This window comes from Haliaeetus albicilla, chromosome 28 (genome assembly GCF_947461875.1).
Source record: "Haliaeetus albicilla chromosome 28, bHalAlb1.1, whole genome shotgun sequence".
NCBI lineage: Eukaryota > Metazoa > Chordata > Aves > Accipitriformes > Accipitridae > Haliaeetus > Haliaeetus albicilla.
Window position 1 is genome coordinate 7,390,538 of NC_091510.1, and position 24,568 is coordinate 7,415,105.

At 34.8% G+C, this 24,568-nt stretch overlaps 1 protein-coding gene across 2 annotated transcripts in view; it reads left to right on the plus strand.

Moving 5' to 3' along the window:
• Positions 1-24,568, plus strand: part of MGAT4C (MGAT4 family member C) — a 399,743-nt gene that overhangs the window by 162,913 nt on the left and 212,262 nt on the right. The window contains exon 3 of one of the 2 annotated variants that reach the window (XM_069773352.1): positions 22,142-22,224. The gene's annotated coding sequence lies outside the window, so the exon portion shown is untranslated. The remainder of the gene's footprint in view (positions 1-22,141; positions 22,225-24,568) is intronic. The other variant, XM_069773353.1, reaches the window with a different exon arrangement.

The following is a 24,568-nucleotide window of genomic DNA, read 5'->3' on the forward strand; positions in this document are numbered from 1 at the left end:
GGTTTCTCAGGTGACATAAAGAATGACACCTCTCATATCCATAAGATTTACAAAAATCCTTGCATAAATGTTTACATTTGAAGGTGTTTCTTAAGTGTCATTAATTAGATCTAGCTTACAAAAGCTTAACAGTAGACATTCTGAAGAGAATTCTCTTAGAGAAACATAAAGAGGCTTAGAGCCACTTGGAACAGGAAGGGAAAAAACAGTTTATTCTTATTTAACCTGACCCTTTTACCCTTGTTGAATGTGCTGCTGACAAAAGAGAGACTTTGTACAAAAATATCAATGCTAGCCATTTAAATGCTGCTAACATATGTGTGGAAATTAGTTTTTTTCTTTATCTTTTCCAGTATGCAATGCGTAGTATCACAACAGATGAAATGGAAACAAACTGGAAGTTCTGTTCTTTTAAATAACCTTATCTTACTTATATATACTATGCTTTTTGAACTGAACAGCATAGCAGGGGACTGTTGGAAGCAAAAAAAGGAGGATTTGTGGATGGAATATTTAGATCAAATATAAGTATTCTTCTATTTTTTTTAGAGTTAGTCTCCTATTCTTATGTGTTTAATTTGAATATCTGAGGTGACATACAGTAGCCTATGTTCAACAGTAGTTCTAAATGTTAAGATTATCCTACATTTGATAATTCTTTAAGAATGTTATGTTTAAGCAGATGGAAATTTAATATATAAAAAATAATCGGTTTGGAAGGGGGATAGGAATTACTATAAACTATGAATAGGACTTCAGAAAGAAGGAGAAAAGAAAGAAGAAGACTCAGAGGTAGTTTCCGACACTATGTGTGCATATCAGCTCCATATTAAGACATTAATGTAGGAGTCTGCATGTGACATGAAATAATGGAGTTCAACGTCCTGAAGGGAGCGATGAAAGCAAGTAGCAGGGTTTAGCACCCTGAACTTCATCAGATTTTGGTTGATTCAGGAAGTGGTAGATTTTGGTTGATTCAGGAAGTGGTAGGTGGGATCTCATGGGAGGCAGCTCTGAATGGCAAAGGAGAGCAAGAAGGCTGTCAGGTCTTGAAGGACAGCATCCTTCAAGTGCAAGAAAAGTCTGTCCTGACACCCAGGAAAACAAGTAGATAGATCAGGAGACTGACTTGGCTAAGCAGGGAGCTCATATCCTGATGATATGAGCCTGAGCTTGATCCTGGTGCTGTGGTCCTGTGTGAGATAGATGTCTAAACCTCCATGATAGTCAGTGGAAATCCATAGCTCAATTCATTTATTTAAAACTAGACATCCAGGGCCATTTGAGTTCCCCTAATTTATTAAGTATATCTATATAGGACTAGCAGAACTTATAGGAGACCTGTGCCTTTCTGGAGTGGCAGCTGGTGGCCAGGCAGGATACCACATCGCATTTTGAATGCTACAGTCTATTTGTGGGCAAGGGAATTGAATACTTACTCAATAGAGTAAATAGAGACTGAAGAGTAGCTCAGTTTATCTTGTAGCACGTGCTAAGGATGGGATTGCACGTCCAAGCATGGATGTTTAAGTTTCCTTGATATGTCCTAATATTACACTTCGTTTCCAGTAGCTAATCCTCAAGTGTGCAGGTATCTGACTGGCCCTTTGTCAGATATATCAAATACCCTTATTGTGAAACATCGCTAGATGCATATATTTAGTCAATTGACTTGAAGCTTGTTGGGGAAATCATTGTGTCAGTTCTACTGACTAGATGTGTTAACTATAAAAAGAACTTAGACACTTCTCATATATAGATTTCTACATGTAAATGTCTCAGTTTTGAACTGAATCACTGAATCTAATCCAAGTATACATATATATTTTAATAATAAAGATAATTCTGACTTTGGAAATGAAACACCATGCTTATAATTAGGATGGTAATAGAATTGTCTGCAGTAACACAGTAATGGAAAAGCTAAATTTATCTGCAAAAGCTATAGACTTTATATAAAAGGTAGATGGTGATGTATTCATATTGCACAATTAAAAGGTAATTTCATGATAATTCAGGAAAAGACTGTTGGCATCTAATTAATGATATTAAACATTATTGGTGATGTACATTTATGGTAAGACAGTAAATTAGAAAGTGACTTGGAATTTCATGTTAAATATCAAGAAAGTAATTCTGGTTGATGTACCGAAAAGAAGAAGAGGCAGTAACTAGATTGCAGTCTGGAAACATGTACCTGAGTGCAGGTAGCTGATAAGAAGGTTATTTAAACACTAGTTACAATATGATCAAATACTGTGAGAGTGAAACTAGATACAATTTAAAGAGATAAGATTTTTTTAAAAGTGTAAATAACAGATTCATCAGCTAACCAAGTCTTTGGAGAATTCTTAAACACTTGTGAATTTTAAAGCAAAGCATCCATACTTCCCCACAGAGATAGGCTTTCATTCAGATTAGAATTAATTAAATGAAGTCCATTGGACTGAGATTTAGATGTGTAAGGATGTTCATAACTTATTCCTTCTGTGTTTATAATTCATAAATCAATCTTTACTTTTTTTTTGAAACTGGCTACAAATTAGAAAACAAACTCATAAGATTTTTTTTTCCTGAAGACTAGAAAAATAATATGCTGCTGTTACTCTTTTCCAGCTGCTTCCTTAGTTCACTCAGCTTTATTTATTTGCTTAAGACATTTCCCTTAAACAGTTAACCAATTACCTTCTGGATAACTTTTCAAAGGCATGGTCTGATTTCTTAGAAGAAGAACCAGGAAGTTTGCAATATACATAGCTTTGTTAGGTCTGTATGAGTGGTCCAAGGTGTTGAATTCATCAGATAGGGATGTTGTTCTGTTTTCTAGAAGTGTCATTCACATCATCAAGCTCATACTAGTCCTTGAATTTTATTTGTAAAAAGCCAGTAATCTTGTACTTACACAATGTTTTCAGAATCAATAAGGACTTTTTTTTTTCTTGTAATCCTACTGACTAGTTTAAAAAACATCATGAAGTTGCTTTGCCTGGATTTTTAACTGAGTCATACATAAGAACACATGAACTTTCCTTTTGTATTGCTATCTACTAAGACATATAGTTTTAGCATTTTGAGATAGGTGGATAGGTAAATAGATAGATAGATAGAAAGATGGATGCTTTCAGTATGGCAGCTGTCATGTGACTACTAGGTTTTCAGTCATCGAGGGCAGGATTCACACATTCGGTATTCCTGGATTGGGCAGAATTCACACATACAATATTTCTGGATTGGGCATATACATTACAGTATATTCCCCTTTTTGAGATAATCATATCATGTTTTCATTCCTTTCCATGGTTTTTTTCCATGAGCTGATAAATATTATGCAGAGATTCCTTGTATCAGACTAAATCTGTTATTACAGTTAACAGCCCCATGACTTCTGTTCATGTATCCTCAACTTTTCCCGTCCTTGCATAAGGGATTGTATATAGAATGGTACTTTATGATGTCAGCTCCCAAACCTTAGTGCCATCCATCCTCAGTTACACTTTGTCTCCCCAAACATATGTTTAATGTTATTGTCACTGTCCTTCCTGCAAGTCAGCAAATACACAGTAACGACTCATGATGTGGAGCTATGTAAGCAGCATTGCTATGTAAGTTTGTAAGATTTTTTTTTACACTGGGATTTCAGTTTAACATCTGCTGCTTTGACATAGCCCCATCTTATAGCTTGCTTTCGGAGAAGGTATCTTAAACAATAGTAAAAAGCTATGATATAATGTTGTTTAGATGTATTGCACCATATATTTTGGTATGTCATAATCCTTAATTAAAATCACATTATTTCATATTTATTGAAGCATGACATCTGAAAATAATACTAGCATCTTTTTCTCATCTTTCAGATATTTTTGTTATGCATCGAAGTTCAGGTTTTGTGCATTCTTTACAATATTATATTGGTTGTCTAAAAGTAGTTTGGCAAAAAATAAACTATTAATGTGACCTTGATTTCCTGACTTAACAAATGTGCACCTGTCCAAATAAACTTGGAACATTTCCCATTTGAAGTCTTTTTTGCTTAATAATAATAATAATAATAGTATCACCTTACAGCGTTAGAGTACCACACAGATTTTCCTGACTTATTTCTCCTGAGACAAGGTAATGCTGTTCTCACAGTGATCACTTACGCATTTATTCTGCCAGTTGTATACTAAGATAAAAGTCTTGATTGTAAGTGATCACATCTGTTTGGTCTTAAGTTTTACAGTTCATAATTCTAGAAGATGTATATTTTTTTCTACTTAGCATATAGAGGCAAATATAACCTCTTAGTTTTGTCCAGTATTACGAAAGGGAGTAGTATAGACTGGCTAGAAAGGAAATCTTTGCACCCATGAAGCAGAACAAATAGAGCTGTAGGTCTGGGTATGGAGAGTAGTTTGTGACACAGACAAAGGAAAGCCATATGGTTCAGTCCTTTCAGGCTCAACGTAAGTGACTTCGCACAGGCTGTAATAATGCTTGCAAAAATTCTGGGTATGTGAAAAATGTGGAAGCCATACACCTGATGTTAACTTTTGCTTATTGAATCTTTAAAAGCAGTAAGTCTTCAGAAAATTAGATTAACTTGTCTCTTTGTGAGTGAAATAAAAGTCCATAATGCCTTCATTTCTTTTTAGAAGCCCATGAATAAAACACAGAGGTAGATACCTGCTTCAAAGTACTGAGGCAAGCAAGATATCTCCACTTTGTTGCATGTGTTGTCATTAGTGAAACTGCTATTAGTGCAACTGTTCAGCATGAGGCTGGGGCAGAAAAATTGGGAGTCAGGAGGAAGTAGGAACCAATACTTGTAGTGGTTGATTCACTTTTTGTGTCAATTATTCACAATACCAAGATTCAGATGCCCTATATAGCTTTGCCTTGACAGTTTTATCTAGTCAGGGGATTTATAGCACTGTTGAATTAAAGCAGCTATAAATTAATTTCAGAATGAAAACATCTTAATTTAAAATCCAGTATTGTATTCAATCATTTTTCGTCTCTAGAATTTTTCTCAGATAATATGTTTCATTAAAACTGGCACACTTACTTTCATAACATACAAAGAGAAGGTATTACATTTTATTTTTATTTTAGTAAAAAATGCATATAAAGCTATGTATCAGGCAACATATAAATGTGATTCCACGTAATCTTGCTCATGCATGTGTTAACTAGAAGTGACTGTTTCAGTCACAACTACTAAGCACCTAAAGCATTGACTTCATTGTAGACCTTGAATTACCATTGTAAATCTTTGCAAATAACCAGAGTGATTACTGCATAGTGCAAAAGCATAAATACAGAATCCTAGCACATCTGACTTCATTTGTCTCAGGTATGGAGAAACCCTATTTACAATTATGATATCTTTCAAGGGGAAAAAAAAAATCCAATTACTTACTTTTTAGAGGTTTTATAGTTGCCATGCTCTGAATAAAGCAAAAAGCCCAGTGCACTTTTCAAATGCTGAAAGTTCAAAGCTATGCATCTAAATCCTGCTTCAACTTCTGTGCTGCGGCATAATTTGTTAGCATTTTGCAGCACACACAAAGGTTTCCCTTGCTATCAGACCTGTTACAGGTTGGCCACTTGGAAGAAGGGAAAGTAAGAGTTTGCTCCAGATCCCTAAATATAGAGCAGGAAGAAAACAATATGTCTGGGTTGAGTGGCCTTCTTACAACATGATCAAGAATAACTCAGAACAAAGTGAGGTCTTGCCAGACTTGGTACCTGTGTGCATTTTCTTCTGCCGAGGTCCTAGGACAGCAAAAGTCCCTGTTGACTACTTTGCTCTTTATGCTTAAATCATGGCTCTAAGCTTTTATTTCCTCTGTGAGCCATCTTTGCAAGAGATATAGAATTCAGATGATCAAAAGTTCCCTCTCACCTTCCACACAGTTTCCCAGTTTCCTCAGCTTGCCTGTGTTGCCATTTTGATGAATGAACAAACAGGAATGTAAAATGTTTTTTTTTTTCTTAACGAACTTCTATACTAATACTTGTTTGCTTATTAAGTAGTACACAGTACTTTAGGAGAAGCATTTAGGAGGATGAAATCTTAACTGTCCTTCAAAGGTAACATGATTTATGCATTTAAATATGCTCCTCTGTATTGAAAATTTCAGTCAAGCTTTGTAAATAAATTTTGTATTTGACTCCAGAAAACTGTATAGCACTACCTTGTTTATATATTAACATACATTGTCCAAATGCCCCATTTTATATGGAGAAGGTTATTTTTTCCAAAATTCATTTTTGTTTTAAATTTTCAATTAACTTAAATAATTAAGTTGCTAAAATGCCAGTAAGAGTTGAAAATAGTACATTTCAGGAGAATTTTTTTTAATTCTGACTCTTTGTTATTTTGTTTTAATATTGCATCAAGAAATATTTTCAGGGTTCCCGATTTTTAACTCTTTTTAATCTTCTTTTTTTCCCCATACAACTTCACTTACAACTGCAATGCTAAATTATGTATGGTTTATAGACATTTATAAGCATTTATTTCAAAAGCAAACAATTGTAAACTCAATTTCTCTTACATTAAAGTATGCAGACTTTAAATAAGCTTCTTTTCTTTTCATCCTTTAATGTTACACTGAATAAACAGAATAAGGATGTTTTCTTTTCCTAGAACCAATATCACCTAGAGCATATATGTATTTCATTAAACGGGGATGTACAAATAAGAAAAAATGAAATTGTAATCAAAGTTTCAAGTACTGCAAATAAATTGGGTTAAAAAGAGTTCAGCAGATTCAAGAAGTAGTGTCGATTTTCTCATTTCTTTAAAGCAGGTAGGTTTCTACATAGACAGTCTTGTGAGCTCAGTAGCTTTCCAGTCAGTAGTCAATCCACGTACGGTCAATCCAGATTTGGAACGGGTATTTGTAGCACTTGATGAACTAGTATGGTAAGATTAACTCTATTCATCTCTATGTAATGGATAGATTTCCTTTATTCTAGTGGTTCATCTTTTCTTTCATAACTAGAGAGAATCATTATGCTGATCTGGTAATGGAGCATTGTTACCAAATTCTGAACTTTTTTTATTATTGTTAATCGGTTGGTGTCTTAGATAAGCAACTGATGGCTTTTATTAGCAATGTCAGAATTGTGGAAGGATTAGCTAAATGGATTTTTAGTGCATCTGTCATTACTGTGGTTTTTTGTTCATGGATTATTTGTAAATAAAGATCAGGGTATTCTTCCGAATTCTTAAACTGAAAACTTAAAAAAAAAACCAAACAGCAGTTTAATCAGATTACACAGTGACTATTTTTTTTAGGAAGATTATGATTCAAATTCCTGATTGAGTGTGTGAATAGGAGATGGAATTTTGGTTCTAGTAACCTTGTATTGTCATGAATAATAGGAGACCATTGCTTGACATTAAAATTTATAGTCTTTAGAAGTTCTTGATATTGACACACTTCATCTGTGAAAAGGTCAAGAATAGGCTTTAACAAACACACAGTTTTTATAGTATGAAAATCACTAGCCTAAGTCTGAGTTTTTCATTGCTCTGACTTCTGGTTGATTTAAAAATATATTCAAGTTTCAAAGGGATCAATAAAGAGAGATTTACAGTTTTCATTTGGAAATGGGATTATAGAAAGTTAGAGAGTTGTATGAACAACCTATACTATTTATATTAAGCAGTCTGCAACATTTAAAACAACATACTTTAAGAAAACTGCAGTAGTTAATATTCATGTAATTGCTGGCATAATTTTAAAAGGGAATAAGTAACATTAACAAAATTGCACATAAACTTAGTTTTTATGTCTCTTCCGTTCATAATTTTACCAAAATCTTAGGCAATATTTGTCAATCAGGGAGTTTGTATGATTATTGACTGAAAGACTGCTGAATATGCTATATTCATTGACTTGAGTAACACGTTTCATTTGTAAGAATATTAAATTGTGCATACTAAATAATATCTGTCCACATTAGAATTAGAATTAGAATATGGAATAAAATAATACACATGACCAGAATATTTCCTTATTAGAGCTATTTAGTTTATTCCTCCACCTCAAAAAAATAATAAATTAAGATCAATTTTTTTTTAAACTCCAGTTCTATAAGAACACTTATATTCACACTTCCTGCTCTGAGTAAGCTGTACCCACAATATCCTACTTTTTAGACTTGGGATTCCATAGGGAGAGAACTTGCGTATACTCCCCACATGGGTGTTGTGCTCCATTAATGGAAGTCCGATGGGATGGATAGGACCAGGGACTGTAGGAAACAACAAAAAGGATCAGAGTGCATATTTTTTTTCCTTCTCCCAGACCTATCAATGAGCTAACGTGGCTGTTCCATTGACCTTTCATTCTTGTGGTAGCTGTCTTGCTGCTAAAATAAAATAAAGCAAAGAAAGCCCTGAACCTCTCCCTAAGCAAAAATACGAAATTGGTGCATGTCAACAAAGCATTGTATAGTAGCTTAAGACACGAATTTCAAAATACCTTACTCAGGGACATTTTTACAATTACCAATATAAATTTACATTCTAGCTAGCTGTGCAGTTACCTCCTTATATAAACAATGTCTCAGTGATTTTGCTTTTCTTTTGCTACTGTTCATTGTGTTGCTTCTACAGTGTTATAAAGAAATTTTATTTTTTGTTCTTTCAAACAGTAATTAAAAGCATTGTTTCAAGACTGATTTGTCAAATCAATGAGGGAACTGGCTTTCTTGTAAATGAGGTTGGGGTACAGTGTAAAAGGAGACATTAAAAGAAGAAATAATAGAGTCTGCTGGAAGATAAGCAAATCAAGATATCTCTTCTGCAAAGTCTGTTTTGTTGCATTAGCTCATGGACTGAATATGGTATTCTCTAAAGTTCTTTTATGTTGGAAAGAAAAAACAGAAGCCTAAGGTAATTTGAGAGAGTGTTGGATAAAGAATAGTGCCAACAAACAATGAAGGAAATTTCAAGCAGAAGTGTTGGATGCAGAAAGGGAATACAAAGTCCAGGGGAGATAGGGTAGAGAAGGGGTTGTTAAGGGAGCATATGGTTGGCACATGTGAAGGGAAAAAAGCACAAAGGAACTGTAGGGAGAAACTGGCTTGTTTAAAACCATTCTGATGAGAACAAAGGTCTTCAATATTAAATTGTTAAGTTTGACCCTTTGGCACCCAACAGGTGTTATCTAGTTAATGGGATATAAGAAATTTTCTGTAGAAATAGAGAAAAATGGTGCTGGTTTTGGTGTTTCAAAGAAGTTTCCCAATGATGAGTGCCAGTGTTTGCATTACAGATTGAAACATGGACAGATTGTATGACTATGCTATGAGAACAGAGAAAGCAATAATAAAATGTGGAGGGGCTACAAAACAGGAGCAATAACAGGGTGAGGGGTGGGGAAGCTATCTAGTTGTTCAAAAACAGACAGGTGCAGTTGGCACTTTAGTGGCAAAAAAAAAATTTTTCCTTTGGTGGCTCCTTGTTGAGCATCATTGTCAGAGGTGGAAGTCAAAATGGCAGATGGGTAAGCTGGAATTCAGTACATAAGGCTGTAAAGTTATGTTAAAGGTGAAAGCATCTGCTTCATCAAGGTCATCAATAATCAAGGACCTTTTCAATGTGAAAAGGGCTAATAAATAAATGGGGCGGTGATAACTAAAACACAGGGAGACATAAGCCTGTTAGACAAGGGATAACAGAGGCAAAGGCAAAGACCAAAAGCCCCCAGTTACTAATTGATAGACCATACAAAACCCCAGGTACAGCTTTAGAGAAGACCATTTGGACTTTGCAACTGATAAGAAAGGGAAGACGAGATGAACATGAGGATCTGGGATTGTCTTACAATGTCATAGCTAAAGGAATGGTAAAAAGCATGAACTGCAACTGAATGGAAAAGCTTCCTTTCAACCTGGCTACAGCACTGTCTGTGTTAACTCAGTCCACGCATTTTGTCTCACTATGTGCTTTTTCATCATAATATCCAAAGTTCATATGTGCAAAATTTTACTTCTGTTTTGGTTGACAATTCGCCCCACAGCATATGACTATAAGGCCTATTGTTTGTTCCTCTACATTATACTGAAGGAACAACCAAAGGTTTTTTCAATTTAAAGAAAAAAGGCCATCTTTGCAAAGCACCTATATTTTTACTTGCAGTATCTCAGTATCTCATTATATTTAAAGCATGTTTCACTATAGCATTGCCTTTCTGAAGCATTATTCAGGTCTTTTTTTTTTAAACTCTACATGTCCACCAAGCTTTGAGACTTAAGAATTCCTTATTTTGCATCTGGGATATGAATACAGAATTTTAAAAGTTCATTATGCAGAGTTAAAACTACCGAAATTTGCCTTTAAGTAATTTAATGCATTCACATTTTTCAGAAAAGGAGTTACTTTTCTCACAATGTGCCAATGATGTACAGAAATATAGCCATTATCTCTGCATTACCTACACATATTTTCTCTTAGTATCTGTAAATCTTGTTTAGACAATTTGTGAGGGTTTTAAACAATTGTTTATAATATAGACAAATCTGTGTATTCCATCAGCTTGGCTGAAATTCTACAAGTAAATTTGACTGGGATTGGATGTCCACAAATGTTTTTCTGTATCCACTACATCTGCAGAATGAGTCTGATTCGTGTGTGAAGATTTTTGGTGTTTTTGAAAAGTACAGCCGATTCAATATGAAAACATTAAATTTTCTCAATTTTGAAGACATAAAGGGAGTGATATTCTCTTTAAGCCTCCAAAATTTGGACATTAGGGAACTATATACTCTATTAGCAAGCAGGTCTTCATTGTAGGCAGGCAATAGCCTCTCTCTGTGAAGAGAAGTACCCTCCTTTGTGAAACAATTTGAAGACCAAATACTCTCTCTCTCTCTCTCTCTGTTGACTAATGAGAGTCTAGGTACCTAATATTCCCATTAGGATCTGCCTGGAGTTAATTAATGAGAAACATTAAGCACAAGAGTTTGTCTAAAGAGGTGATTAACCCCAGGCTGCAAAGTAGGCATTTCCTTACTTGGAAAGCAGTAGTTCTCAAAAAAGTGAATGCTGTCTCTTTTTAAATCACTTCAGAGAACCTGCACAGAAAGATTTAGAAACTCTCGTCTTAAATTACGGTGGGTTCAAACACATACTTCCCAGCTACTGTAAAAGTATCCCAATTTAATCTGATGATTTTTTAGGGCAAAGACCCAAGATGTTATTAGGGCACTTCCTGGAATGGGAGTTAGAGTGCTTCAGGTAGAGGAGGGTTGGGAAGCTGCGCTCCTATTTCTTGGGCATGTACTCTTAACTGGGTGTTCTTAAAACCAGAAAACATACAGAAAACAAACAAATGCCTACCCCAAATCCTAGAAATTGTTAATTTCTTGTTTTAATTCCCTGTTTCAACCACAGTTTAAAAATTTATTTTATGTTGAATTCCATACATTCCAAGTTCATTAAATAGCAACTTTGAGGCCTGAATCTGAGTTTAGACACTTCCCCACCATTCTCAGAATCACACTAAAACTTGGGGTTTTTTTCTTGGTGTTTTTGGCTGTCCAGATTAATTTTCAATTGTTTCATAGGTAAAAATGAAAATAAGATTGAGAAAATTCTCTTAAATGAGGTTTTGCCTAATTCATTTGCTTATGAGTCACTTCATTTTTTTCCTATTGCAACTGAAAAGGAAGATCTTTGCATGGGGAATTTTTCCTGTGTTCTATAGCACATGCAATTCATGAAGAAATTCTATGCATGTAATTTATTTAGTGCGTGATCTTACCAACATTACATGCTGAGTAATAACATGATCTTAGCATTACCAGTGGTGTGACAAAAGTACTGAACGTAAGACTAGCAGAAGTAGCTCTTCATATCTTCCACAACACGTAATCTGTTTTACAGCTGAGACCTATGTGCTTTAGCCATAGTTATTTATTTTTTCCCTATTACTTGCCAGTAAATAAGAGTTAGGAGAAAGCTGACTCATTAGGTGGTATAAAGATAATTATTTCTAACCCTTAAAAAGGACACCTCACGAGGTATGAAGCTTTCTGCTTGATAGAACTGTACAAGTGGGTGTTTTTCTTGAATTTTTGAGGCTAGTTCTGCTGATACCTAATAAATACCACCTTGCTCACAGTTCTGGAGAGGAACAGAAAAATAGTATATGTTTATTTTGTTGTATTTATTTGTGATCTAAATATAATCTAACACATTTTAAATGTTAAAAATAAATTAAAAATTAAAAGCTATTCTAAATTTAAGAAAAGGACAAATGTTTAGTTTTTTAATGGACAAAGTAAAACATTTAACATTAGAATACTTTCAGTGTCTGTAAACATATATATATGTATTTTAAGCTGAACATTTGAAATGAATTTGCAAGCTTTCTTGGTATCTGTAAAAATGTAATTATTGACATTTTTCACTCCCCTGTCTCCATATAACTGGCCGAAATAATTTCCTCAGTAGTATTTCTAAAACTACATCCTGCTTTGGCTATTGGAAATCTGAACAGAAAAGATAGTACTGTACATGGACAGATAGTATATAGAGCTACATATAATCCCTGTATTGTAAAAATTCCTTGCATTTTACAGGTAAGCAATAAAGAAAATACTTTTGAGATTCAGAAAAATAAGATATTGTTTCAAATTTTATCACAGTCTGGACAATTTCTTTCCTAACATACAAACTAGGAATACTGTTATTACCTAATCTGACAGTTTGGTAAGCATAAACTAACTGAAGTTTGTGGAGCATTTGTTTGTTACAGTGATAAGGCTGTCTAAAGATCCTCACAGATTCAGCAGAAAGCACAAAGCACCACTATTGTTCCCTTCAGGACACCAAGGCTTATTGCAAGGATTGTGTTCCATGGAAAAATAGATTTTTAAATGTATTGGTGGTGATGTAATAAAAGACACTTGTGGATCAGTCTTCACTTAACATTACAATTTTAAATTATCCTAAGTTTTTGTTAAACTTCATAACTAATAAACGAGGGGGTCATTAGAAATAATAAGGGATAGTGGAGACAGTGATAGAAAACATGTTCTGCTTTCTGTTTCTGATTAGGAGATACATAATGATCTCATAGATTATTTTAATTTTTCTTGTCTTACAAAACTGATTTTTAACAGCTAAAGTGTATATTATTGCACATGTTCAAAGCACCTTTCATTGCAAAATACTTTTCAAATGTGCATAAAGTGGGCTTTTGATTACTGTTTAAACCACTTCTAAAATGTAGCCACCTTTGGAACAAAATGCAAAATATACTTAACTGTTGTGCAGAGGAACATAACAGAAGGTTTGCAGACAGGAACTGAAGTAAAGTAACCTCAAGAATGTAAATAGGCAGTGTATGTTTTTTCAAGCTATAATTTCTCTAAAAGAACTATGGGAATGGCATACTCAAAAAGCCCCCACTACCTTTGTTATTTATGAGATTGCTCCTAATTTGCTAGAAGAATGTAGATATTTGTGTGTGGTCTTGTTTTGCTGAGGTCAGAAACTTTAATTTACTGGGAGGGAGTAATGCATCTCCACTTTCTTAGATAACTGCCTAATTTTTTTCAGGAAAAGAGAACTGTCTCACATTCAGCTAACTGCACATTTTTCTGAACTGATATAAAACATATACAGAGGGTTTTTTTCTTACTGAATCACTACAAAAAGAAAATGGCTGGAGTTCAATCATCACGAGGTTTAGAGCTTTGTGGTTTTGGTTTTACCAACTGGCATTTTTTTTAAATTACTATCTTATAAAAGCCTTGGTCAGTTAACAGGGAGTTGAAAAAAAAAAAAAAAAGGAAATAGAAAGCAGTAATTTTTCTTCTAGTATCTGGCAATAGAACTATGTATGCTGCTCATAATGACATATTTCTTCGTAAATACACTGCTGACATTAAACTAAGTAATAGCAAAGGTGGAGAGTAAGAGATATATCTCACTATTTGGATAAGTCAGTTTATTTTAAAGTTACTGCATTTAGTGTGTGGATTTTGCCATTTTCCTATCTGGTTGATCAGTTATTTCTTCTGTATCTGTGGTAATTTATGTCCCTTTTATCTCATTCTGAACTTAAATGATCTAGTTTTACTGATAAGACAGTAACCAGTACTGTACTTGCTTTAAGGTCTGACTCCATCCCCACATCCCTGCCCAGCCATCCCAGGGCTGTATCAGACACTGGTTCCCCTCACTGCGCCAGATCCTGACCCTCCCTAGGGAGCTGCCCAGTGCCTGGGACTGGGGCTGCCCCAGTGCCCACCAGCTGCCCTGTTCCTGGCTGGGGAAGTGGGTCTGGCTCTGTTTGCCACAACCTACCCCGCTGCCCTCCATGAGGTCCCTCCGCTGCTCCCAGCCCTGAACCCGGAGGGAGCTGCTGGCTCTTGCAGCACTCTGGCACTGATTGCGTTTTGTCCAGATGGTCAGACTAACTGTAGTGGCATATAAACCTTCCCATCCAAGTGTGCCTAATGTAGCTGTAGGGTCTTCATTGCCTTGACCAGCTAATCCACTTGTAATCATCACACTACTTCTGAAAGTAGACACAGTATCAGAATGGTGTTTTAAACCTTTAGGGAGAGAGTTCTAATCCCTAGTGTGTGTAGTATTAAATAAGATCACTGCATAATCATGAAAGTAGGAGTCGGGACATATGCATTACCACTTCCGGTGAGGGCACTAAAATTAGTGGAATGTTGGGGGACTCTCACTAATAGAGATTGGGAATTGCTGTAGATTGACATGTTTAATAAATCTATATTATTTAAAATAGCCAAGATAAAGTATTTTTTAACAGTTATTGGGTTATTACACCATTGCATCAAAGAAACTGATGTTTTATTTTACAGATAAGCCTAAGGAAAGAGCTGTGCTAACTACTGTTGGGCTAATTACCCACTTTGGTATCTTCTGCTAGAAGTAATTTCTCTCATCGTTTCAAGACTTATCAAGTTTCTTGTCATAGGCTTAGACTGATTAGGCTGATCTATCTTCGAACCATGATTTTAGCAAAAATGAACAGCCCATTGTTCTATTCTACATCTTTTGAGTTTGAACAATGAAATCAGGAGAGAAGGGCCTATATTTCATCTACTTTCTTGTGTGAGAAATGCTATTCTTCCATCATTCTTCCCAATCTTATATTCAGATGTGGAAGACTAAAAAAAGTGATGTGACAATAAGCATCATTCTGGCTGACCATACAGCTTTATCTGAAGATGAAATATCTTCCTCGTTAAGCTAACAGCAGCATAAGTTGCCTGAGACAGTAAAGGTTATGTAGTTCAACTAACTTTCTGCTTTTTGATTTGATTTCTTGGAATTGTCTCATCTATTTTTTGAACCTTGAAATTGAGGTGTTTTAAATTTATATTAGAATTTACTTCATGTGAATGAGAAATCTAGTTATACTTCTTCACAGTTTCCAGACTTCCTTCTCATCTTTTTTAGCACTTTCGGGATTTTACAAGATACTCACAAAGGTATCTTATATAAAAGATGGACCCCACAGTAATATTTGTTAACATATACATATGCAAAAATTTTTGTTGTTTTTAGTCCCTGAGACACTGAATGACATCAGCATAAAGCTTAAGTCTGATCTGTTATCACAGGCTTCTAGTATACTTGTCCATAAAAGTCAGACCTTTGAAAATGAAATATGAGCAGCCATTTATTTGATATTAAAAACAATTTGATGAGATAACTCCCTTTTGCAGATAGATACAGTATGTATAACAAGCATGTTCACCTATCACTGACAGTGACATGCATCCATGGATTATTACCTCATGCAGGTTAATTTTCAGCAAACTATCAAAGTTACTCAACATGATCTTCTTGTTACCTTCTCATATAGATCCATGAAAAAAATTAATGCATCCCACTGACTTTTTTCCATAGATAAATTACTTCTTACTGAATGTCTTTTCTGAATACACAGAGTGTAGTTTCTTTTCTTTAAGTCCTAGAAATATATTATGGAAGTTTTTGTTTTGGTTTGGTTTTTATTTTTTATTTATGTTTTTCAGTTATAAAAATTATGTTTTTCTTTTTAAAGGAAAGCTAAAGATCTTCTTCCTAGGTATGCAGTTCTGTTAAGCGGAGGGTTGTGTGACTTCCTGCAATACCTTAAATTCATCAAAGTTATATTTCATCTTGGTTTATATGTTGTTATACATGTTTCATAAAAGCCTAATCTGAAATTAATTTTTAATAGTTAGCAGAAAATGGAAAATAACTGTGATAACAGGTACTATCCATTTGCAAAAGTACCAGACTGAATCTTTATGACTGATGCTATCGACACAAATATAGTTAGTTTTGACAATTATAAAATATTACAGTTCCTCTAGCAAATTGCTAAATCCTATATATTTTATGATTCTGTCATCTTTAATTTATTCTACAAATTGTACTAAAGCTTCTTCAAATAAAGTCAAAGTTTCACTACAAAGATTGGTTCTTTAGATAATTCTCAGGCTTATGATATTTTTATTTCATCCTATCAGACATATTAAAATCACTTTTTATAACCTGAACAATTCTCACTATATCTTATTTTTTGTTGTTACTTTAATGATTATTTATTCTTCAAGTCTTAATTTTGATCTAAATAATATTCCCCAACTGCATTTTAAGGTTGCAGTAATCATTTTCTATCGTATATATTACAGTTAGTCATGCTTTCTGTATTAATCACAAAAGCATAATATTGTAAGTACTACTGACTATGCTTTTTTTAAATAAAAACATCGCTTTCTTTCCTTGCAATGACACTGCTATACAATTTGGAAATGTTTCTCTACTGCATAGTGCTTAAGTAGGAAATTAAGATGTACATTCTCAGTTTTACAGTTTTCCCTTCACTGGGACTGATGGTGAAGTTTGCAGGGGTTTTATTTGTTATGTTTTTTATTTTACTTTTTCTTTGGGTGAATATATTGAAAAGGATAATTAATTGTAGCTCTCATGTAAGCTATCAGAAAGGGTTGTCTTCAGGATGTGAAGAGACAGGTTCTCCTTGCATTCATGCTGGAGGTAACCATGAGCAATTAACTGAAGCTGATAGAAACCAGGTTGGCAATATGGAAAACTGGATTGAATGTGATGTTGTGGGTAATAAGGAGGGAGAATTCCATGCAAATACAGTGAAATTTTTACTTTCAAGTGGAAGAGATGCTTTTGAAACTAGAATTGTCTTTACAGTGACTTCAGCATTTTTGTTGAAAATGTTTTCCTAGTTTGGAAGTAATTGAAAACAAGATATTTCTGGCAGCCTCAGGTGAGAGACACCATACCTGTTACTAATGTCTGAGGTCATTTAATGCTTATTATTACCCACTTATATCTTGTATGCTGCTACTTCAGTTCCTCAAATATGTGAGAAGATCAGCTGTAAAGGAACAACAGGAAGTTTGGTATATAAAGTCAGAGAGAAATTATAAAAGCAGACAAAAGTTATTTATGCAGCAAGGCGACAAGCAAGGGTCCAAATTTTTTGATAGATTAAAGTTCTTTAGACAGAAAGGGAAAATTACTTAGATTTACCTTACGCAGCACAATAATGCAAATTTCTTAAATCTGATCTTAACTTCGGCTTCAATGAACAGTTTTGCTCTGTGTAAGACCTCTATGTGATGATATGAGTTAAATAAAAATGACAGTATTTTAAGGGTGGGTTTACATGACTGAACAGGCCTTGTTATAAGCTGTACTGGGTGCAGGTGCCCAGGTTTTGGCAGCGGGAGCCGCAGGGGCCTCTGTGAGGAGACACAGCCGGTTCCAGCCGGCTCCAGCCGACCCGCTGCAGGGCACGGCCGAGCCCCTCGGACAAGATGGCCGAGCCCCTCAGACAAGATGGCGGCACCTCTGGGAAAATGCATTTAAGAAAGGGAAAAATGCCACACAGAGAGAGGAGTGGGGAAAAAAAGTGTGAGAAACAGGCCTGCGAACACTAAAGTGAGAGAAGGAGGGGGAGGCGGTGCCCCAGGTGCCGGAGCTGAGATTCCCCGGCAGCCCGTGGGAGATGGCTGTGGTGGAGCAAATACCCACACTGCAGCCCATGCAGGACCCCATGCCAAAGCAGAGAAAAAGTGTGAGGAGGATGGAGTGACAGAGAGGAGCTGCTGTGGACTGATCCCCCATTCCCCTTCCCCCTGCACCACTTGGGGCTGTGGAGTGGTAAAGGAATTTGGAATGACGGAGTGAATTTGAGCCAGGGAAAAAGGAGGATACAGGGGCAAGGTATTTTAGGTTTTGCCTTTGTTTCTCACCATCATACTCTACAATGCATCAAATCAATTTTCCCCAAGTTGAGTCTGTTTTGCCCATGATGGTAATGGATGAGTGAGCTCCCTATCTTTACCTCAACCTGCGAGCTTTTCTATCTCACTTTCTCCGCCCGTCCTGTTGAGGAAGAGGGGTGAGAGAGCAGCTGGGTGGTCATCTGGCAGCTATCCAAGGTCAACCCATCAGATAAGTAAGTATTGGACCATAAGACTATATTGCATATAATTTATGTAATTATTATAAAATGGTTCTCTAAGTGCCTACAATAGAAATTCTAAAACGTGCTCATGTTTTGCATTTCCAGTCTTCTAAAGTCATCTTTATTAAAGCACTCTGCCTAATTGTTCAATGTTAGGCTATGGTACACACTAAAGCAGGCTGAATACCTCTGTTGCGCTGCATAGCTGAAGCTGAATGAGCCAGGTATAGGTGTGGTTTCTGGTCACAAGAAAAACTGTCACGCCGTGGGCTAATGGGGAAGGGTGACTTACCTCCCTATTACCACATGTAATTCTGTTTTTAAAAGGCCAGCTAAGTGTGTTATGTTTTTATTATGATCTTTGGCAGTAACTAAATTTTTTACTTTTATTTGGGCGTAAGCTTGAGAATGAGAGGAGCTGAGGACCCTCCTTTCATAGACACGTGAATGGAGAGAACTTAGTTTGCTGCAAGACCCATACAGCAATGACACTGCTGCTGAGAATTCATTCTAGTAAGGGTGTTCTTCATTCTAAACTATGTGTCATAAGCACACTGAATTTAACTGGAAAAGTTCATTTCATGTTTCTAAGCATTCATTTCCTCTTTCCCTATCAAGATCTATAGTGAAGCTGAGAGTTGTGCTATAAATCAATTGTGCATTGATTCTTGAACCAGTTGACTGGGAAGTTGATTTCTCAGCCAGTGATCACACTTGCATATCTCTTTTCTATATGCTGCAAACTAGGAAAATGTTTGTCATGGCATATTAGCTAAAGCTGTGCATCATGTATACAAAGACATTAATTGTTCTGTATTGAGCCACAAATGAGCTAAATAATAGTACTAAATGTGAAAACTGTCATTATCTGCAAATGAAAAAAGGGCTATCATTAAAATATTTATAAGCACATTTAAAATGCTTTAACTAATTTTATATCTGGGTTCATATGGCCAATATGAATAGACTATATTTTGTATAATTTTATGCATTCTGGGGTTTTTAGTATTTTTACAGTTTATCAACTTGCTGTTAAGTGTTTTAAGAAACTGTGTGTTAAATCTTCTTTGATATAAAATGGAACTTCCTTCCTTGATTTTGATTAATACAAATTTTTCTAATTAGATATGAATCCTTTCTATTTAACTTGCTTTGTCTTTTATATTTATCTCTGGTTAGATCTGGTTACTCTACACATAGTTCTTACAGCAATCTTAGGTGATTATACAACACTTTTTTCTTCACCCCGTACCACTTCAGTTATCACTTATCAAAACTTACTTTCTTTAAAACTGTCTTCGTTCCTGTAAATATCTTTACTTATTCTGCTGGTGCTCTTTACTGTATTTCCTTTTTCTTCTGAAGACTGTTCAGTACATTAGTCTCACTGCTTTCTTTGTACACATCATTTACTTCTTTTTCCTTCACACCTCTATTGAGCACGATGGTTGGACCAGGTCCCATGGCAGCTCTCCTCACTGCCGCCTGTTCTGTTTCATCATGTTCTCTTTCCAAGTACAAACTTTGCTTGCTTCTCAGTTCTTCACTTGGTATTATTCCCATTTTGCTGACTACCTTTGAAAAAGGTGTCTTGTCCACTCTTTTCTTATCTTCTGGTGACCCAAGATTTAAGGGGAAATGTTCAAATCCTTGTAAGTAAAGTTCTCTGGCAGTGATATCGCATGCTATTTATTCTCCATTGGTCACATTAAAGAGTGATTAGGGCATATTAGCTTAATCTATATTAGCAAGTAGTGGGGCTCAAAGAGATTAGCATCAGACATCTCCAAAGCATGCAACAGTACTTGCAATGACTGGGGTAAGCGTGCATATACTACAGATGAGGAAACAGTATGCCATACAGAGCCACGTTAATGACGACGGGAAAGAGAGGGATAGTACTCCCTCTCTAACTCCACATGCTATTGAAATTAATTATATACATACCTATGTGTTTATATATATAAATATATAGAGATAGAAAAATAGAGGTGGAGTTAGAGATAGATACAGATACATATGTAATAAATAACTTCTGCAGGAAAATTTCCTACTTTTACTAGTGTGAAATGCTCCTAAAATATTTCTTAGCATAGTACAATGGGTCTTGTCTATAATCGGAGAAGGTGTATTATGTGACAAATTTGGAGAAATACAAGCTTTTTAAGGGGTATGTAAATGTCTGTATATACATGTATATGTACAAAAATACGTACAAACATATGTACAAAATACATACAATATATACAAAAGTACACATTCATAATCTACCTTTCTTTAAACACATTATAGTCTACACTTAACATAAAATGTGCACTGTCAAAATACATTCATGAAACTCAAGGGTAAATAAGTTTCATGATGAATGTTTTAGTTTTAGAATATTGAAATGTCTGAAACACATTTCTAAGAACCTCTAAGCATACATTACAAAATTGTTTTATTCAAGTATATTTCTTAAAAAGGATCAATTCCACATAAAAACAAAAGAAGAAAAAAGTTTGCCTAAGATATTGCAGATTAGTTAAAGGCACTGAAAGCAATGTGCATTTGCAAAAAGGAGTTCTACAGCTAGATAGGCCTAATCAATCTGCATAGTGCTATCAGTGGTTGTAGAGTCTAAGGCACTTCATTTGTTGATAAGCATTATTTCAGCAATTGCTAACAGTAATGGTCACTCTGGCTAAATTATTTCTTATCCTTTTTAGCTTTTCCAAAAGTTCCATTTAGATTGTACAGAAGTTGAAGTATGTACATATAAAATTAAGGTAACAAATTATAAACCGTTTAGGAGATAATACAGTAGAAATTAACTCACGATAATTAATTTTGAGATAAATTAATTTAGTTTCTCTCTGCAAAATCAGGTATTTTGCCTGAAATAGTTTAAGACAGTATTTCAGATTTAAAAAGAAATAATTATGCAGTTTGCTATTACTATTATGTTCTTAATGTGGAATAGATAAAGGTAGAATGATGGCATATACTTCTATAGACACTGTCCTTAACTACCCATCATAACAGTATAGAACAACATATATGTATGTTCAAAACACAGCTTAAATAATTTTTCATCTAAGCTTCCCACTTTAAATGTCTAGCTCAGTCTTGAATACATGTATGAAATCTAAAAATGAAAATCAGAAAAAATAATCCCAGGTCTCTAGATACGACATTATTTGTCTCATCCAGCAACCTACTGCATTGATATCTGTATAGGTGGGAACTAGATGAAAAAATCTGTCATATACAGAGAGTTTAAAAATAAAAAACTATTTCTCCCACCAAGGTCAATCCACCACAACTATTCTCGCTTGAATCATGCATGTTAATATACAATCTGGAGAATGCAAAATGTTGATACAGCTATATATCTATCTAAAACCATTGGTGTTTGAGCCTAACAATGTTTAATGGGTGACTTGCTTTAAAATATGTTTTTGCACAATGTGTGCATCACAATAATAGCGAGATGTTGACAATAGGCAGTCTTTTGTCTATTGTCAAAATCATATCTGAATGGACGTGTATGCAGAAGCTATCTCACACTTTTTAAATTATTTTATTCCTTGCACATAATAAGTATATGTGTAAAGGTTAACATTTTCACAGAATAGGAAGCTAAGATCCTGTCTTTGTCTTCTCTGTTTTAGCAGGAATTTGCATTGTGGACTTTCTAATCAGACACGCAACCTGTTTTTTGACCTGATAAGAGTACGGCTGGACATTGTGAAAGGTAATGCAACTTCACCTTATTGCTACCACTGATCGTGAAAAAGCCATAAATTTCTAGGGTTAAATCAATATAAGCAAAACTCTTGGCTTTCATCTTGACATTTGTAGCATGGCAAACCTCGTCTTTTATTAAAGGAAGCAAGAAGACAGTGCATTTTCTGTTTATTTTTAATTGACCATCATACTGTAGTGATTTAGTCTTTAGTAAAACACACATTTGTGTATGCACTAAACGAGCTTGATATAAGCCATACATTATTTTATGAATATTTTAAATTAATAGTTTGTGATTGACATGGTTGTTTTTTAAAGACAGGCTACTTATTAGTTATGCATATTTACAACAGTTCCCAGTATAAATGAAACTTTCTAACATTTACATTATAACAGATATTTTAGTATTTCTTAGTTTTATTAGGTTTCAGAGAGTATGTAAAAGTTCTAAATCTTTTTTAAGGTTCTGAATGTTTTTTCAAAAGCAGTGGCAGCTACTAAGATAAATTTGCTGAGATGTGGGCTCTCATCTCATTGTGCTCAATAAACTTCTTTGTGTTTGGCAGCTTCTCCCCCTGAAACAGCCTCATTTTATAGCCCTGCTGTTATGTTCTTGACCTTTGCCATGGCTGCAACCCTGGGGCATTTGAGCTGTCAGATAAAAAAGTGGAAAGAGAAAGAGATTGGTGAAAGTTGTAGAAGGCAAAAAGCTTTGTAATGCACTGATGAATTTCCTGCCATCAGATAGTTTTCACTTCCCCTCCATTGCTGTCACATTTCCTTAAATAATAGGGAGACTTTTCTACTAATGGACAATGGAGGCTGTTTGCCTAATGAGAACTTGCAGAGGCAGCCTGCCATGTGTCTTTATCTTTTAAACTGAGGTGAAACAAGCTTGCCTGGCTACAGATAAGTGGCTAAGAAGCAGTCCTATTCAGAGGTACCTGTCAGTAATTTATCTGTTTTTTTTGTATTCATATATACTGTTCTGTGTGCAGTAGAGCATTAAATTGCTTTCCACTGGGAGCAGGTCACATTCAGGGGTCGTCAGAACCATGCTACTGGATGGAACATGCTTGATTCATACAGGCTGTTTCTATGAAGATGTTGGCAGCTGAAATGTCCAACTAATTAGAGATTTTACATTAACTTTTTTTTTTCTGGAAAAGCTGATTATTATTTAATATAATGCACGTAATTATCATTCTGTGAAGAGTTTATGTTTAGCTTCTAGAAGACCAAATGAATGGCTGCTGGTTGTTGTGTCAAGATTCATAATGAGTCTTTCAGTTTCTGTTAGTAAAGCTTTTTGTTGTAATTACTATATATTAGAGATAGATTAAGTTTCTTATTTTGTCACTAGGTCCTGTTTTGGGGGCCAGGGGAGAGTGCTGTTGGACAACAGAGATAAATTTCAGGCTTATTTTTGTGGAGGTTTATTCAAGCCTAAGACTGTCCTAAAAACTTCCTGAACTCCTGATCCTGAAAGTAAATAATCTTGCAAATTTAAAATAATACATTTTTTCTAAAAGTCTATCAGCATGTTTGCAATGGATAAAGGGCACATTAACTCAAACTATATTTTTGTTGCAACTTAATTTCTTTCTCCTAGGGTGGGTATGAGAACGATGTTTTGGTACATTTTGCTGCCGTTTCCCAACTTGCGATATTAAATTAATGCAATAAAGGACATGTAAACTATAACATAAAAGCAATATTTCTGTTGTATTAAAACTTTTTTCCACAATCTTTATATCTGTAAAATATGCCCAGAAATCTGTTCATTATTTTCAGTTGAGAAGTGAATGTTCTATACTGGGATGAAGCATAAACGAAATGCATTTAGTTTCTTTCCACTTTACAAGAACAGTCTATTGTAGACCAAATAGAAAACTTTACACTGCATGGACTAAGAATTATTCCTGTCTCTCCTTCCCCGCCACTTCTACTGCTAAATGATATTTTTGTGATATTAGTACTCACTAAGGCTTTATGAAAGACAGCTTATTAGATCAATCATGTAGAATTCACAGTATTTAAATGAAAAATCCACTATACCTTCTAATCTGTAAATTAAACAATGAACTTCAACCTTGTGTGTATATCTAATAAGCAGTGGTGACAAATACAGTACATACATTTAAAAGCATTTATAGAGACATAATTCTTAAAATTCATAATTATTCTTTTTTAAAAACATAAAGCTAAAACTTATGTCTAGTTAAATGCTATTCAAATCAACCATGAGTTTCAAATACTGAACAGGAAATAGCATCACATGAAACCCCAACATTTTTCCTCCTTTAGAAACGTATTCTGTGTGAGTTGACTTTTGAGCATGTAATGCTAAA